The sequence below is a fragment of the Anser brachyrhynchus genome (genome assembly GCF_964034855.1).
Source record: "Anser brachyrhynchus genome assembly, contig: SCAFFOLD_238, whole genome shotgun sequence".
Lineage (NCBI taxonomy): Eukaryota > Metazoa > Chordata > Aves > Anseriformes > Anatidae > Anser > Anser brachyrhynchus.
In genome coordinates this window covers 171,319-188,361 of record NW_027663514.1, presented here as the reverse complement: position 1 = coordinate 188,361, position 17,043 = coordinate 171,319, and the positions used below count along the sequence as shown (strand labels likewise).

The 17,043-nt window shown below is 55.2% G+C and overlaps 1 long non-coding RNA gene across 1 annotated transcript in view; it reads left to right on the top strand.

Annotated features, from left to right (window-relative positions):
- Window positions 1-806: 806 nt before the first annotated feature.
- Window positions 807-17,043, top strand: part of LOC308187367 — a 61,971-nt gene continuing 45,734 nt past the window's right edge. Inside the window, exon 1 of the long non-coding RNA XR_013944637.1 lies at window positions 807-843. This is a non-coding gene — a long non-coding RNA (uncharacterized lncRNA). The remainder of the gene's footprint in view (window positions 844-17,043) is intronic.

The following is a 17,043-nucleotide window of genomic DNA, read 5'->3' as shown; positions in this document are numbered from 1 at the left end:
CATGTGGTGAGCTCAGACGATGAATCCTAGGAAGCCGATGGATAGTATGGCTCAGACTATTCCCATGTAGCCGAAGGGCTCCTTTTTGCCTGAGTAGTACGTGACTACGTGTGAGATGATTCCAAACCCCGGTAGGATCAGAATATAGACTTCTGGGTGTCCGAAGAATCAGAATAGGTGTTGGTACAGGATTGGGTCTCCTCCTCCAGCGGGGTCGAAGAATGTGGTGTTTAGGTTTCGATCAGTTAGTAATATTGTAATACCGGCGGCGAGTACGGGGAGTGATAGAAGGAGTAGGATGGCGGTAATTAGTACGGATCAGACAAATAGTGGGGTTTGGTATTGTGAGAGTGCGGGGGGTTTTATGTTGATGGCTGTGGTGATAAAGTTGATGGCCCCAAGGATGGAGGAGATACCGGCTAAGTGGAGTGAGAAGATAGCCAGGTCTACTGAAGCTCCGGCGTGGGCAAGGTTACCTGCTAGGGGAGGGTAGACAGTTCAGCCTGTGCCGGCGCCAGCTTCTACAGTGGATGAGGCTAGTAGGAGGAGGAATGATGGGGGGAGGAGTCAAAAGCTTATGTTGTTTATTCGCAGGAATGCTATGTCGGGGGCACCGATTATGAGGGGGACTAATCAGTTGCCGAATCCTCCGATCATGATGGGTATGACTATAAAGAAGATTATTACAAAGGCGTGAGCGGTAACGATTACATTGTAAATTTGGTCGTCGCCTAGGAGAGTTCCTGGTTGTCCTAGTTCTGCGCGGATTAATAGGCTGAGTGCGGTGCCGACTATTCCTGCTCATGCCCCGAAGATGAGGTACAGGGTGCCAATATCCTTATGGTTAGTGGAAAATAGTCATCGGTTGATGAAGGTGACGGGTAAGATGGCTGAGTGTTGAAGCGTTAGGCTGTAGTCCTTTTTACAGAGGTTTAATTCCTCTTCTTATCGGCTCTGTAGTGAAATTCATGTTGAGTTGCAAGCTCATCGATGCGCACTAGGGTGCGTCAGGGTCTTTGTAGGCAGAAGCCAATTGGTTTAGGCATTTAGCTGTTAACTAGAGTTTTGTGGGATCGAAGCCCATCTGTCTAGGGAGGCTTTAGCTTAATTAAAGCGTCTGACTTGCATTCAGAAGATACAGGTTAATATTCTGTAAGTCTTAATGTGCAGAAACTAAGAGGGTTTAACTCTTATTTAAGGCTTTGAAGGCCTTCGGTTTGGGGTGTTATCCTAAGTTTCTAGACAATGGCATGTATTATTGGGGACAGGGGAAGTAAGAGGATTGATAGTGAGGCAAGGACCGCAGTAGGTGTGCTTGGGGCTTTGCTAGTGTATCATTGTTTTATGTGGTTAGAGGAGTTGGGGGGAAGGGTAATTGTTGAGTGGTATGCGAGGCGTAGGTAGAAGAAGAGGCTGAGCAGTGATAGCATGGCAATTGCCATGGCTGCTGGTGTTATTTCCTGTTTAGTTAGTTCTTGGATGATAAGTCACTTTGGTATAAAGCCTGTTAATGGGGGGAGGCCTGCTAGGGATAAAAGTACTAGTATTAGGGTGGCGTTTAGCACTGGGGTTTTTGTTCATGAGGTTGTGATCATGGATAGGTTAAGGGCTTTGATTTTGTTAAGGGCTAGGAATACGGCTGATGTTATGATTGTGTATAGGTAGAAGGTAAGTAAGGCCAATTTGGGGCTGTAAACTAGGATGATGGCGATTCAGCCTAAGTGGGAGATGGACGAGAAGGCTAGGATTTTGCGTGTTTGTGTTTGGTTCAGTCCTATTCAGCCTCCTAGTGCTGTTGAGGCTAGGGCCATGGCGGTGAGTAGAGCTGGGTCGAGGGATTTGGATGTTAGTAGGAGCAGGGTTAGTGGGGGGAATTTTATGAGGGTCGAGAGTAGCAGGGCTGTTATTAGTGGCGATCCTTGTAGTACTTCTGGGAATCAGAAGTGAAATGGCACTAGGCCCAGTTTAATAGCGATTGCTGCTGTCAGTAGTAGACAGGAGGTTGGGTGGTTTATTTGTGTGATGTCTCATTGGCCGGTGACTCAGGCATTGGTTATGCTAGAGAATAGGACCAGGGCGGAAGCAGCTGCTTGGGTTAGGAAGTATTTCGTTGCGGCTTCTACTGCTCGTGGGTGGTGGGATTTGGCAATTAGGGGAATGATGGCTAGTGCGTTGATCTCCAGTCCTGTCCAGGCCAGAACTCAGTGGTTGCTGGAAATTGTGATTGTGGTGCCCAAGATGAGGCTGAAGGTTATGATTGGGGTCGCGTAAGGGTTCATTAGTAGAGGAGGGGGTTAAACCATCATTTTCGGGGTATGGGCCCGATAGCTTGATTAGCTGACTCTACTAGAAAATAATATAAGGGAAGTATGGAGAATTTTGATTTCTCTTGTGTGGGTTCAATTCCTACTTTTCTAAGGTCAACAGGAAATGAGAGGGCTGTTATACCTCTATGTTCACTTTATCATAGTGACCCTTTGTAGTTCAGGCACATTTCCTTATGTAAGGAGGTAGGCCTGCATAGCAGATAGGTATGCTGATGTGTCAGAGGCACAGAGCTAGTGTGAGGGGTAGGAAGTTTTTTCATAGTAGGTGCATTAGTTGGTCATATCGGAATCGTGGGTATGAAGCTCGGACCCATAAGAAACCAGAAGATAGTAGGAGGACTTTTGTGGCTAGGATGACGGGGAATAGTTCTGTGGGTGGCCCTAGGGCGCTTGGGTTTAGGAATATGATGGCTGTAAGTGTATTTATTAGCATAATGTTCGCATATTCAGCTAGGAAGAATAAGGCGAAGGGTCCTGCGGCGTATTCAACGTTAAACCCTGAGACTAGCTCAGATTCACCCTCTGTGAGGTCAAAAGGAGCTCGGTTTGTCTCTGCTAGGGTGGATACGTATCATATTATTGCTAGGGGTCATGAGGAGAAAATGAAGTATAGAGGCTCCTGTGCGACGGCAAAGGAGCTGAGTGTGTAGCTTCCGCTTAGTATGATTATTGATAGCAGGATTATGGCCAGTGTCACTTCGTATGAAATGGTCTGTGCTACTGCCCGTAGGGCTCCGATTAGTGCGTATTTTGAGTTCGAGGCTCAGCCTGATCATAGGACTGAGTAGACGGCTAGGCTTGACATGGCTATTAGGAAGAGAACTCCGAGGTTTAGATCTGCTAGGGGAAATGGGAGTGGTAGTGGTGCTCAAGTGGTGAGGGCTAGGACAAGGGCTAGTATTGGTATCAGAATGAATAGAAGTGGGGAAGAGGTAGAGGGTCGGATGGGCTCTTTGGTAAATAGTTTCAGTCCGTCCGCAAATGGTTGAAGTAGGCCAAAAGGCCCGACAACGTTAGGGCCTTTGCGGGATTGTATGTAGCTTAGGATTTTCCGTTCTACTAGGGTTAGGAAGGCTACGGCAATCAGGATTGGGATGATGTATAGGAGGGATATAATGAGGCAGCTTAGTGTTGTTATTTGAATCATGGGTGAAGCTAGGGAGAGGATTTGAACCTCTGGGGAAAGGGCTTAAGCCTTCTGCACTTGCCGGGCTCTGCCACTCTAGCTGGTCCTTTTCTAGGACTGAAAGTGGTGGGGGAAGGCCCTCTTCACGGTTTAGTTGGTTTCACTGCTTAGAGGGGGGGGGGCGTGCTTGTGGTATTGGCCCCACTTTCCCGGTCCTTTCGTACTGGGGAGAGTGTGTCATAGATAGAAACCGACCTGGATTGCTCCGGTCTGAACTCAGATCACGTAGGACTGTTAATCGTTGAACAAACGAACCCTTAATAGCGGCTGCACCATTAGGATGTCCTGATCCAACATCGAGGTCGTAAACCCCCCTGTCGATATGGGCTCTTGAGGGGGATTGCGCTGTTATCCCTGGGGTAGCTTGGTCCATTAATCAATTATATTGGGTCTGGTCACTGTTAGCACTTTGAGGGGTAGCTCTAGGTAAAGAGGTATGGTCTTGTTTTTGGAGGATTTGTTCTCCTCCAAGGTCGCCCCAACCGAAAAATATCGACCAGGCTCTGCGATGGTAGTGGCCCCAGTGGGGTTGATTGAGGATTCGCGGTGGTCATTGATTTTTAAGTTCCACAGGGTCTTCTCGTCTTATGTTCACATCCCCGCTTTTGCACGGGGAGATCAATTTCACTGATTATCTGTGAGAGACAGTTAAGACCTCGTTTAGCCATTCATACAAGTCTCGATTTATGGGACAATTGATTGCGCTACCTTTGCACGGTTAGGATACCGCGGCCGTTAAACCTAAGTCACCGGGCAGGCATCACCTTCAATACTTGTTTAATTTGCTGAAGGCTATGTTTTTGGTAAACAGTCGGGCCTTATTAATTTGCCGAGTTCCTTTCACAGAGGAACTTTCCCTAATCGACCTACCCGCCCCCTCCAACATCTCTGCCTGATGAAACTTCGGCTCCCTTCTAGCCATCTGCTTAGCCACACAAATCCTAACAGGCCTGCTACTAGCCATACACTACACCGCAGACACTTCACTCGCCTTCTCCTCAGTAGCTCACACATGCCGAGACGTCCAGTACGGATGGCTCATCCGCAACCTCCACGCCAACGGTGCTTCGCTCTTCTTTATCTGCATCTACTTACACATCGGACGAGGCCTCTACTACGGCTCCTACCTATACAAAGAAACCTGAAACACAGGAGTAATCCTCCTACTCACCCTAATAGCAACTGCCTTCGTAGGGTATGTCCTACCATGAGGACAAATGTCATTCTGAGGGGCGACCGTAATCACCAACCTATTCTCAGCCATCCCGTACATTGGGCAAACTCTAGTAGAATGAGCCTGAGGAGGATTCTCAGTAGACAATCCAACCTTAACCCGATTCTTCGCCATCCACTTCCTACTGCCCTTCCTAATTGCAGGAATCACCCTAGTCCACCTAACCTTCCTACACGAATCAGGCTCAAATAACCCACTAGGAATCGTATCAGACTGCGACAAAATCCCATTCCACCCATACTTCTCCATTAAAGACAGCTTAGGGCTTACCCTAATAATCACCCCTCTAATAGCACTAGCCCTATTTTCACAGAACCTCCTGGTTCTTGGAATCCTAGTTGGGAGTGGTTGGCCACATGAGATGTACAGGATTTTTACCTGTGATTTAGTCTTGACAAGGTTATGTAATTGGTTTACTAACGTCTCATAAGAAAGAAGCATGAGCGGTTAATGCAGTTGGCTTGAAACCCATCCCCAGTGGTGCAAGTGCACTCTCTGAACTCACTGCAGTGCATCCCCAGTGGTGCCAGTGCACTCTGTGGACTCACTGCACTGCATCCCCAGTGGTGCCAGTGCACTCTGTGGGCTCACTGCTGTGCATCCCCATTGGTGCCAGTGCACTCTCTGGACTCACTGCACTGCATCCCCAGTGGTGCCAGTGCACTCTCTGGACTCACTGCAGTGCATCCCCAGTGGAGCCCGTGCACTCTCTGGACTCACTGAAGTGCATCCCCAGTGGTGCCAGTGCACTCTCTGGACTCACTGCACTGCATCCCCAGTGGTGCCAGTGCACTCTGTGGACTCACTGTACTGCATCCCCAGTGGTGCCAGTGCACTCTCTGGACTCACTGAAGTGCATTCTCAGTGGTGCCAGTGCACTCTCTGGACTCACTGCAGTGCATCCCCAGTGGTGCCAGTACACTCACTGGACTGACTGCACTGCATCCCCAGTGGTGCTAGTGCACTCTCTGGACTCACTGCACTGCATCGCCAGTGGTGCCAGAGCACTCTCTGGACTCACTGCAGTGCATCCCCAGTGGTGCCAGTGCACTCTCTGGACTCACTGTACTGCATCCCCAGTGGTGCCAGTGCACTCTGTGGGCTCACTGCTGTGCATCCCCATTGGTGCCAGTGCACTCTCTGGACTCACTGCACTGCATCCCCAGTGGTGCCAGTGCACTCTCTGGACTCACTGCACTGCATCCCCAGTGGTGCAAGTGCACTCTCTGGACTCACTGCAGTGCATCCCAAGTGGTGCCAATGCACTCTCTGGACTCACTGCAGTGCATCCCCAGTGGTGCCAGTACACTCACTGGACTCACTGCACTGCATCCCCAGTGGTGCCAGTGCAGTCTCTGCACTCACTGAATTGCATCCCCAGTGGTGCCAGTGCAGTCTCTGCACTCACTGAAGTGCATCCCCAGTGGTGCCAGTGAACTCTCTGGACTCACTGCAGTGCATCCCCAGTGGTGCCAGTGCACTCTCTGGACTCACTGCACTGCATCCCCAGTGGTGCCAGTGCACTCTCTGGACTCACTGCACTGCATCCCCAGTGGTGCCAGTGCACTCTCTGGACTCACTGCACTGCATCTCCAATGGTGCCAGTGCACTCTCTGGACTCACTGCACTGCATCCCCAGTGGAGCCAGTGCACTCTGTGGACTCACTGCAGTGCATCCCCAGTGCTGCCAGTGCACTCTCTGGACTCACTGCACTGCATCCCCAGTGGTGCCAATGCACTCTCTGGACTCACTGCACTGCATCCCAAGTGGTGCCAGTGCACTCTCTGGAGTCAATGCACTGCATCCCCAGTGGTGCCAGTGCACTCTCTCGAGTCACTGCACTACATCCCCAGTGGTGCCAGTGCACTCACTGGACTCACTGTACTGCATCATCAGTGGTGCCAGTGCACTCTCTGGACTCACTGCAGTGCATCCCCAGTGGTGCCAGTGCACTCTCTGGACTCACTGCACTGCATCCCCAGTGGTGCCAGTGCACTCACTGGACTCACTATACTGCATCACCAGTGGTGCCAGTGCACTCTCTGGACTCACTGCACTGCATCCCCAGTGTTGCCAGTGCATTCACTGGACTCACTGTACTGCATCTCCAGTGGTGCCAGTGCACTCACTGGGCTCACTGCACTGCATCCCCAGTGGTGCCAGTGCACTCTCTGGACTCACTGCAGTGCATCCCCACTGGTGCCAGTGGACTCACTGGATTCACTGCACTACATTCCCAGTGGTGCTGGTTCACTCTCTGGACTCACTGCAGTGCATCCCCAGTGGTGCCAGTGCACTCTTTGGACTCACTGAAGTGCATTCTCAGTGGTGCCAGTGCACTCTCTGGACTCACTGCACTGCATCCCCAGTGGTGCCAGTGCGCTCTCTGGACTCACTGAAGTGCATTCTCAGTGGTGCCAGTGCACTCTCTGGACTCACTGCAGTGCATCCCCAGTGGTGCCAGTACACTCTCTGGACTCACTGCACTGCATCCCCAGTGGTGCTAGTGCAATCTGTGGACTCACTGCAGTGCATTCCCAGTGGTGCCAGTGCACTCTCTGGACTCACTGAAAGGCATTCTCAGTGGTGCCAGTGCACTCTCTGGACTCACTGCAGTGCATCACCAGTGGTCCAGTGCACTCTCTGGACTCACCGTACCGCATCCCCAGTGGTGCCAGTGCACTCTCTGGAGTAACTGCAGTGCATCACCAGTGGTGCCAGTGCACTCTCTGGACTCACTGCACTGCATCCCCAGTGGTGCCAGTGCACTCTCTGGACTCACTGCTCTGCATCCCCAGTGGTGCCAGAGCACTCTCTGGACTCACTGCACTGCATCGCCAGTGCTGCCTGTGCACTCTCTGGAGTGACTGCACTGCATCCCCAGTGGTGCCACTGCACTCTCTGGACTCACTGCACTGCATCCCCAGTGGTGCCAGTGCACTCCCTGCACTCACTGCACTGCATCCCCAGTGGTGCCAGTGCACTCACTGGACTCACTGCAGTGCATTCCCTCTGGTGCCAGTGCACTCTCTGGACTCACTGCACTGCATCCCCAGTGGTGCCAGTGCACTCTCTGGACTCACTGCAGTGCATCCCCAGTGGTGCCAGTGCACTCTCTGGACTCACTGCAGTGCATCCCCAGTGGTGCCAGTGCACTCTCTGGACTCACTGAAGTGCATCCCCCGTGGTGCCAGTGCGATCTCTGGACTCACTGCACTGCATTCCCAGTGGTGCCAGTGCACACTCTGGACTCACTGCACTGCATCCCCAGTGGTGCCAGTGCACTCTCTGGACTCACTGCAGTGCATCCCCAGTTTTGCCAGTGCACTCTCTGGACTCACTGCACTGCATACCCAGTGGTGCCAGTGCACTCTCTGGACTCACTGCACTGCATCCCCAGTGGAGCCAGTGCACTCTCTGGACTCACTGCACTGCATCCCCAGTGGTGCCAGTGCACTCTCTGGACTCACTGCACTGCATCCCCAGTGGAGCCCGTGCACTCTCTGGACTCACTGAAGTGCATCCCCAGTGGTGCCAGTGCACTCTCTGGACTCACTGCACTGCATCCCCAGTGGTGCCAGTGCACTCTGTGGACTCACTGCAGTGCATCCCCAGTGGTGCCAGTGCACTCTCTGGACTCACTGAAGTGCATTCTCAGTGGTGCCAGTGCACTCTCTGGACTCACTGCAGTGCATCCCCAGTGGTGCCAGTACACTCACTGGACTGACTGCACTGCATCCCCAGTTGTGCTAGTGCACTCTCTGGACTCACTGCACTGCATCCCCAGTGGTGCCAGAGCACTCTCTGGACTCACTGCAGTGCATCTCCAGTGGTGCCAGTGCACTCTGTGGACTCACTGTACTGCATCCCCAGTGGTGCCAGTGCACTCTGTGGGCTCACTGCTGTGCATCCCCATTGGTGCCAGTGCACTCTCTGGACTCACTGCACTGCATCCCCAGTGGTGCCAGTGCACTCTCTGGACTCACTGCACTGCATCCCCAGTGGTGCAAGTGCACTCTCTGGACTCACTGCAGTGCATCCCAAGTGGTGCCAATGCACTCTCTGGACTCACTGCAGTGCATCCCCAGTGGTGCCAGTACACTCACTGGACTCACTGCACTGCATCCCCAGTGGTGCCAGTGCAGTCTCTGCACTCACTGAATTGCATCCCCAGTGGTGCCAGTGCAGTCTCTGCACTCACTGAAGTGCATCCCCAGTGGTGCCAGTGAACTCTCTGGACTCACTGCAGTGCATCCCCAGTGGTGCCAGTGCACTCTCTGGACTCACTGCACTGCATCCCCAGTGGTGCCAGTGCACTCTCTGGACTCACTGCACTGCATCCCCAGTGGTGCCAGTGCACTCTCTGGACTCACTGCACTGCATCTCCAATGGTGCCAGTGCACTCTCTGGACTCACTGCACTGCATCCCCAGTGGAGCCAGTGCACTCTGTGGACTCACTGAAGTGCATCCCCATTGGTGCCAGTGCACTCTCTGGACTCACTGCACTGCATCTCCAATGGTGCCAGTGCACTCTCTGGACTCACTGCACTGCATCCCCAGTGGTGCCAATGCACTCTCTGGACTCACTGCTGTGCATCCCCAGTGGTGCCAGTGCACTCTTTGGACTCACTGCACTGCATCTCCAATGGTGCCAATGCACTCTCTGGACTCACTGTACTGCATCCCCAGTGGTGCCAGTGCACTCTCTTGACTCACTGCACTGCATCCCCAGTGGTGCCAGTGCACTCACTGGATTCACTGCACTGCATCCCCAGTGGTGCTAGTGCACTCTCTGGACTCACTGAAGTGCATTCTCAGTGGTGCCAGTGCACTCTCTGGACTCACTGCAGTGCATCCCCAGTGGTGCCAGTGCACTCTCTGGACTCACTGCACTGCATCCCCAGTGGTGCCAGTGCACTCTCTGGACTCACTGCAGTGCATCCCCAGTGGTGCCAGTGCACTCTCTGGACTCACTGCACTGCATCCCCAGTGGTACCAGTGCACTCTGTGGACTCACTGCAGTGCATCCCCAGTGCTGCCAGTGCACTCTCTGGACTCACTGCACTGCATCCCCAGTGGTGCCAATGCACTCTCTGGACTCACTGCACTGCATCCCCAGTGGTGCCAGTGCACTCTCTAGACTCACTGCACTGCATCCCAAGTGGTGCCAGTGCACTCTCTGGAGTCAATGCACTACATCCCCAGTGGTGCCAGTGCACTCACTGGACTCACTGTACTGCATCATCAGTGGTGCCAGTGCACTCTCTGGACTCACTGCAGTGCATCCCCAGTGGTGCCAGTGCACTCTCTGGACTCACTGCACTGCATCCCCAGTGGTGCCAGTGCACTCACTGGACTCACTATACTGCATCACCAGTGGTGCCAGTGCACTCTCTGGACTCACTGCACTGCATCCCCAGTGTTGCCAGTGCATTCACTGGACTCACTGTACTGCATCTCCAGTGGTGCCAGTGCACTCACTGGGCTCACTGCACTGCATCCCCAGTGGTGCCAGTGCACTCTCTGGACTCACTGCAGTGCATCCCCACTGGTGCCAGTGGACTCACTGGATTCACTGCACTACATTCCCAGTGGTGCTTGTTCACTCTCTGGACTCACTGCACTGCATCCCCAGTGGTGCCAGTGCGCTCTCTGGACTCACTGAAGTGCATTCTCAGTGGTGCCAGTGCACTCTCTGGACTCACTGCAGTGCATCCCCAGTGGTGCCAGTACACTCTCTGGACTCACTGCACTGCATCCCCAGTGGTGCTAGTGCAATCTGTGGACTCACTGCAGTGCATCCACAGTGGTGCCAGTGCACTCTCTGGACTCACTGAAAGGCATTCTCAGTGGTGCCAGTGCACTCTCTGGACTCACTGCAGTGCATCACCAGTGGTCCAGTGCACTCTCTGGACTCACCGTACCGCATCCCCAGTGGTGCCAGTGCACTCTCTGGAGTAACTGCAGTGCATCACCAGTGGTGCCAGTGCACTCTCTGGACTCACTGCACTGCATCCCCAGTGGTGCCAGTGCACTCTCTGGACTCACTGCACTGCATCCCCAGTGGTGCCAGAGCACTCTCTGGACTCACTGCACTGCATCCCCAGTGCTGCCTGTGCACTCTCTGGACTCACTGCACTGCATCCCCAGTGGTGCCACTGCACTCTCTGGACTCACTGCACTGCATCCCCAGTGGTGCCAGTGCACTCCCTGCACTCACTGCACTGCATCCCCAGTGGTGCCAGTGCACTCACTGGACTCACTGCAGTGCATTCCCTCTGGTGCCAGTGCACTCTCTGGACTCACTGCACTGCATCCCCAGTGGTGCCAGTGCACTCTCTGGACTCACTGCAGTGCATCCCCAGTGGTGCCAGTGCACTCTCTGGACTCACTGCAGTGCATCCCCAGTGGTGCCAGTGCACTCTCTGGACTCACTGAAGTGCATCCCCCGTGGTGCCAGTCCGATCTCTGGACTCACTGCACTGCATTCCCAGTGGTGCCAGTGCACACTCTGGACTCACTGCACTGCATCCCCAGTGGTGCCAGTGCACTCTCTGGACTCACTGCAGTGCATCCCCAGTTTTGCCAGTGCACTCTCTGGACTCACTGCACTGCATACCCAGTGGTGCCAGTGCACTCTCTGGACTCACTGCACTGCATCCCCAGTGGAGCCAGTGCACTCTCTGGACTCACTGCACTGCATCCCCAGTGGTGCCAGTGCACTCTCTGGACTCACTGCACTGCATCCCCAGTGGAGCCCGTGCACTCTCTGGACTCACTGAAGTGCATCCCCAGTGGTGCCAGTGCACTCTCTGGACTCACTGCACTGCATCCCCAGTGGTGCCAGTGCACTCTGTGGACTCACTGCAGTGCATTCCCAGTGGTGCCAGTGCACTCTCTGGACTCACTGAAGTGCATTCTCAGTGGTGTCAGTGCACTCTCTGGACTCACTGCAGTGCATCCCCAGTGGTGCCAGTACACTCACTGGACTGACTGCACTGCATCCCCAGTGGTGCTAGTGCACTCTCTGGACTCACTGCACTGCATCCCCAGTGGTGCCAGAGCACTCTCTGGACTCACTGCACTGCATCCCCAGTGGTGCCAGTGCACTCTGTGGACTCACTGTACTGCATCTCCAGTGGTGCCAGTGCACTCTGTGGGCTCACTGCTGTGCATCCCCATTGGTGCCAGTGCACTCTCTGGACTCACTGCACTGCATGCCCAGTGGTGCCAGTGCACTCTCTGGACTCACTGCACTGCATCCCCAGTGGTGCAAGTGCACTCTCTGGACTCACTGCAGTGCATCCCAAGTGGTGCCAATGCACTCTCTGGACTCACTGCAGTGCATCCCCAGTGGTGCCAGTACACTCACTGGACTCACTGCACTGCATCCCCAGTGGTGCCAGTGCAGTCTCTGCACTCACTGAATTGCATCCCCAGTGGTGCCAGTGAACTCTCTGGACTCACTGCAGTGCATCCCCAGTGGTGCCAGTGTACTCTCTGGACTCACTGAACTGCATCCCCAGTGGTGCCAGTGCACTCTCTGGACTCACTTCACTGCATCCCCAGTGGTGCCAGTGCACTCTCTGGACTCACTGCAGTGCATCCCCAGTGGTGCCAGTACACTCTCTGGACTCACTGCAGTGCATCCCCAGTGGTGCCAGTGCACTCTCTGGACTCACTGCAGTGCATCCCCAGTGGTGCCAGTACACTCACTGGACTGACTGCACTGCATCCCCAGTGGTGCTAGTGCACTCTCTGGACTCACTGCACTGCATCGCCAGTGGTGCCAGAGCACTCTCTGGACTCACTGCAGTGCATCCCCAGTGGTGCCAGTGCACTCTCTGGACTCACTGTACTGCATCCCCAGTGGTGCCAGTGCACTCTGTGGGCTCACTGCTGTGCATCCCCATTGGTGCCAGTGCACTCTCTGGACTCACTGCACTGCATCCCCAGTGGTGCCAGTGCACTCTCTGGACTCACTGCACTGCATCCCCAGTGGTGCAAGTGCACTCTCTGGACTCACTGCAGTGCATCCCCAGTGGTGCCAGTGCACTCTCTGGACTCACTGCACTGCATCCCCAGTGGAGCCCGTGCACTCTCTGGACTCACTGAAGTGCATCCCCAGTGGTGCCAGTGCACTCTCTGGACTCACTGCACTGCATCCCCAGTGGTGCCAGTGCACTCTGTGGACTCACTGCAGTGCATCCCCAGTGGTGCCAGTGCACTCTCTGGACTCACTGCAGTGCATCCCCAGTGGTGCCAGTACACTCACTGGACTGACTGCACTGCATCCCCAGTGGTGCTAGTGCACTCTCTGGACTCACTGCACTGCATCGCCAGTGGTGCCAGTGCACTCTCTGGACTCACTGCACTGCATCCCCAGTGGTGCCAGTGCACTCTCTGGACTCACTGCACTGCATCCCCAGTGGTGCAAGTGCACTCTCTGGACTCACTGCACTGCATCCCCACTGGTGCCAATGCACTCTCTGGACTCACTGCAGTGCATCCCCAGTGGTGCCAGTATACTCACTGGACTCACTGCACTGCATCCCCAGTGGTGCCAGTGCACTCTCTGGACTCACTGCACTGCATCTCCAATGGTGCCAGTGTACTCTCTGGACTCACTGCACTGCATCCCCAGTGGAGCCAGTGCACTCTGTGGACTCACTGAAGTGCATCCCCATTGGTGCCAGTGCACTCTCTGGACTCACTGCACTGCATCCCCAGTGGTGCCAGTGCAATCTCTGGACTCACTGCACTGCATCCCCAGTGGTGCCAGTGCACTCTCTGGACTCACTGCAGTGCATCCCAAGTGGTGCCAAAGCACTCTCTGGACTCACTGCAGTGCATCCCCAGTGGTGCCAGTACACTCACTGGACTCACTGCACTGCATCCCCAGTGGTGCCAGTGCAGTCTCTGCACTCACTGAAGTGCATCTCCAGTGGTGCCAGTGAACTCTCTGGACTCACTGCAGTGCATCCCCAGTGGTGCCAGTGCACTCTCTGGACTCACTGCACTGCATCCCCAGTGGTGCCAGTGCACTCTCTGGACTCACTGCAGTGCATCCCCACTGGTGCCAATGCACTCTCTGGACTCACTGCAGTGCATCCCCAGTGGTGCCAGTACACTCACTGGACTCACTGCACTGCATCCCCAGTGGTGCCAGTGCACTCTCTGGACTCACTGCACTGCATCTCCAATGGTGCCAGTGTACTCTCTGGACTCACTGCACTGCATCCCCAGTGGAGCCAGTGCACTCTGTGGACTCACTGAAGTGCATCCCCTTTGGTGCCAGTGCACTCTCTGGACTCACTGCACTGCATCCCCAGTGGTGCCAGTGCACTCTCTGGACTCACTGCACTGCATCCCCAGTGGTGCCAGTGCACTCTCTGGACTCACTGCAGTGCATCCCAAGTGGTGCCAAAGCACTCTCTGGACTCACTGCAGTGCATCCCCAGTGGTGCCAGTACACTCACTGGACTCACTGCACTGCATCCCCAGTGGTGCCAGTGCAGTCTCTGCACTCACTGAAGTGCATCTCCAGTGGTGCCAGTGAACTCTCTGGACTCACTGCAGTGCATCCCCAGTGGTGCCAGTGCACTCTCTGGACTCACTGCACTGCATCCCCAGTGGTGCCAGTGCACTCTCTGGACTCACTGCACTGCATCCCCAGTGGTGCCAGTGCACTCTCTGGACTCACTGCACTGCATCTCCAATGGTGCCAGTGCACTCTCTGGACTCACTGCACTGCATCCCCAGTGGTGCCAATGCACTCTCTGGACTCACTGCTGTGCATCCCCAGTGGTGCCAGTGCACTCTCTGGACTCACTGCACTGCATCCCCAGTGGTACCAGTGCACTCTCTGGACTCACTGCACTGCATCCCCAGTGGTGTCAGTGCACTCTGTGGGCTCTCTGCTGTGCATCCCCATTGGTGCCAGTGCACTCTCTGGACTCACTGCACTGCATCGCCAGTGGTGCCAGTGCACTCTCTGGACTCACTGCACTGCATCCCCAGTGGTGCCAGTGCACTCTCTGGACTCACTGCACTGCATCCCCAGTGGTGCCAGTGCACTCTCTGGACTCACTGCACTGCATCCCCAGTGGTGCAAGTGCACTCTCTGGACTCACTGCAGTGCATCCCCAGTGGTGCCAATGCACTCTCTGGACTCACTGCAGTGCATCCCCAGTGGTGCCAGTACACTCACTGGACTCACTGCACTGCATCCCCAGTGGTGCCAGTGCACTCTCTGGACTCACTGCACTGCATCTCCAATGGTGCCAGTGTACTCTCTGGACTCACTGCACTGCATCCCCAGTGGAGCCAGTGCACTCTGTGGACTCACAGAAGTGCATCCCCATTGGTGCCAGTGCACTCTCTGGACTCACTGCACTGCATCCCCAGTGGTGCCAGTGCACTCTCTGGACTCACTGCACTGCATCTCCAATGGTGCCAGTGCACTCTCTGGACTCACTGCACTGCATCCCCACTGGTGCCAATGCACTCTCTGGACTCACTGCACTGCATCCCCAGTGGTGCCAGTGCACTCTCTGGACTCACTGCACTGCATCCCCAGTGGTGCCAGTGCACTCTCTGGACTCACTGCACTGCATCCCCAGTGGTGCCAGTGCACTCTGTGGACTCACTGCTGTGCATCCCCATTGGTGCCAGTGCACTCTCTGGACTCACTGCACTGCATCCCCAGTGGTGTCAGTGCACTCTCTGGACTCACTGCACTGCATCCCCAGTTGTGCAAGTGCACTCTCTGGACTCACTGCAGTGCATCCCAAGTGGTGCCAATGCACTCTCTGGACTCACTGCAGTGCATCCCCAGGGGTGCCAGTACACTCACTGGACTCACTGCAGTGCATCCCCAGTGGTGCCAGTGCACTCTCTGCACTCACTGAAGTGCAGCCCCATTGGTGCCAGTGAACTATCTGGACTCACTGCAGTGCATCCCCAGTGGTGCCAGTGCACTCTCTGGACTCACTGCACTGCATCCCCAGTGGTGCCAGTGCACTCTCTGGACTCACTGCACTGCATCCCCAGTGCTGCCAGTGCACTCTCTGGACTCACTGCACTGCATCTCCAATGGTGCCAGTGCACTCTCTGGACTCACTGCACTGCATCCCCAGTGGTGCCAATGCACTCTCTGGACTCACTGTTGTGCATCCCCAGTGGTGCCAGTGCACTCTCTGGACTCACTGTACTGCATCCCCAGTGGTGCCAGTGCACTCTCTGGACTCACTACACTGCATCCCCATTGGTGCCAGTGCACTCTCTGGACTCACTGCACTGCATCCCCAGTGGTGCCAGTGCACTCTCTGGACTTGCTCCACTGCATCCCCAGTGGTGCCAGTGCACTCTCAGGACTCACTGCACTGCATCCCCAGTGTTGCCAGTGCACTCTCTGGACTCACTGCAATGCATACTCAGTGGAGCCCGTGCACTCTCTGGACTCACTGCACAGCATCCCCAGTGGTGCCAGTGCACTCTCTGGACTCACTGCACTGCATCCCCAGTGGTGCCAGTGCACTCTCTGGACTCACTGCACTGCATCCCCAGTGGTGCCAGTGCACTCTCTGGACTCACTGCACTGCATCTCCAATGGTGCCAGTGCACTCTCTGGACTCACTGCACTGCATCCCCAGTGGTGCCAATGCACTCTCTGGACTCACTGTTGTGCATCCCCAGTGGTGCCAGTGCACTCTCTGGACTCACTGTACTGCATCCCCAGTGGTGCCAGTGCACTCTCTGGACTCACTAAACTGCATCCCCATTGGTGCCAGTGCACTCTCTGGACTCACTGCACTGCATCCCCAGTGGTGCCAGTGCACTCTCTGGACTTGCTCCACTGCATCCCCAGTGGTGCCAGTGCACTCTCAGGACTCACTGCACTGCATCCCCAGTGTTGCCAGTGCACTCTCTGGACTCACTGCAATGCATACTCAGTGGAGCCCGTGCACTCTCTGGACTCACTGCACAGCATCCCCAGTGGTGCCAGTGCACTCTCTGGACTCACTGCAGTGCATCCCCAGTGGTGCCAGTGCACTCTTTGGACTCACTGAAGTGCATTCTCAGTGGTGCAAGAGCACTCTCTGGACTCACTGCACTGCATCCCCAGTGGTGCCAGTGCGCTCTCTGGACTCACTGAAGTGCATCCCCAGTGGTGCCAGTACACTCTCTGGACTCACTGCACTGCATCCCCAGTGGTGCCAGTGCACTCTCTGGACTCACTGCAGTGCATCCCAAGTGGTGCCAAAGCACTCTCTGGACTCACTGCAGTGCATC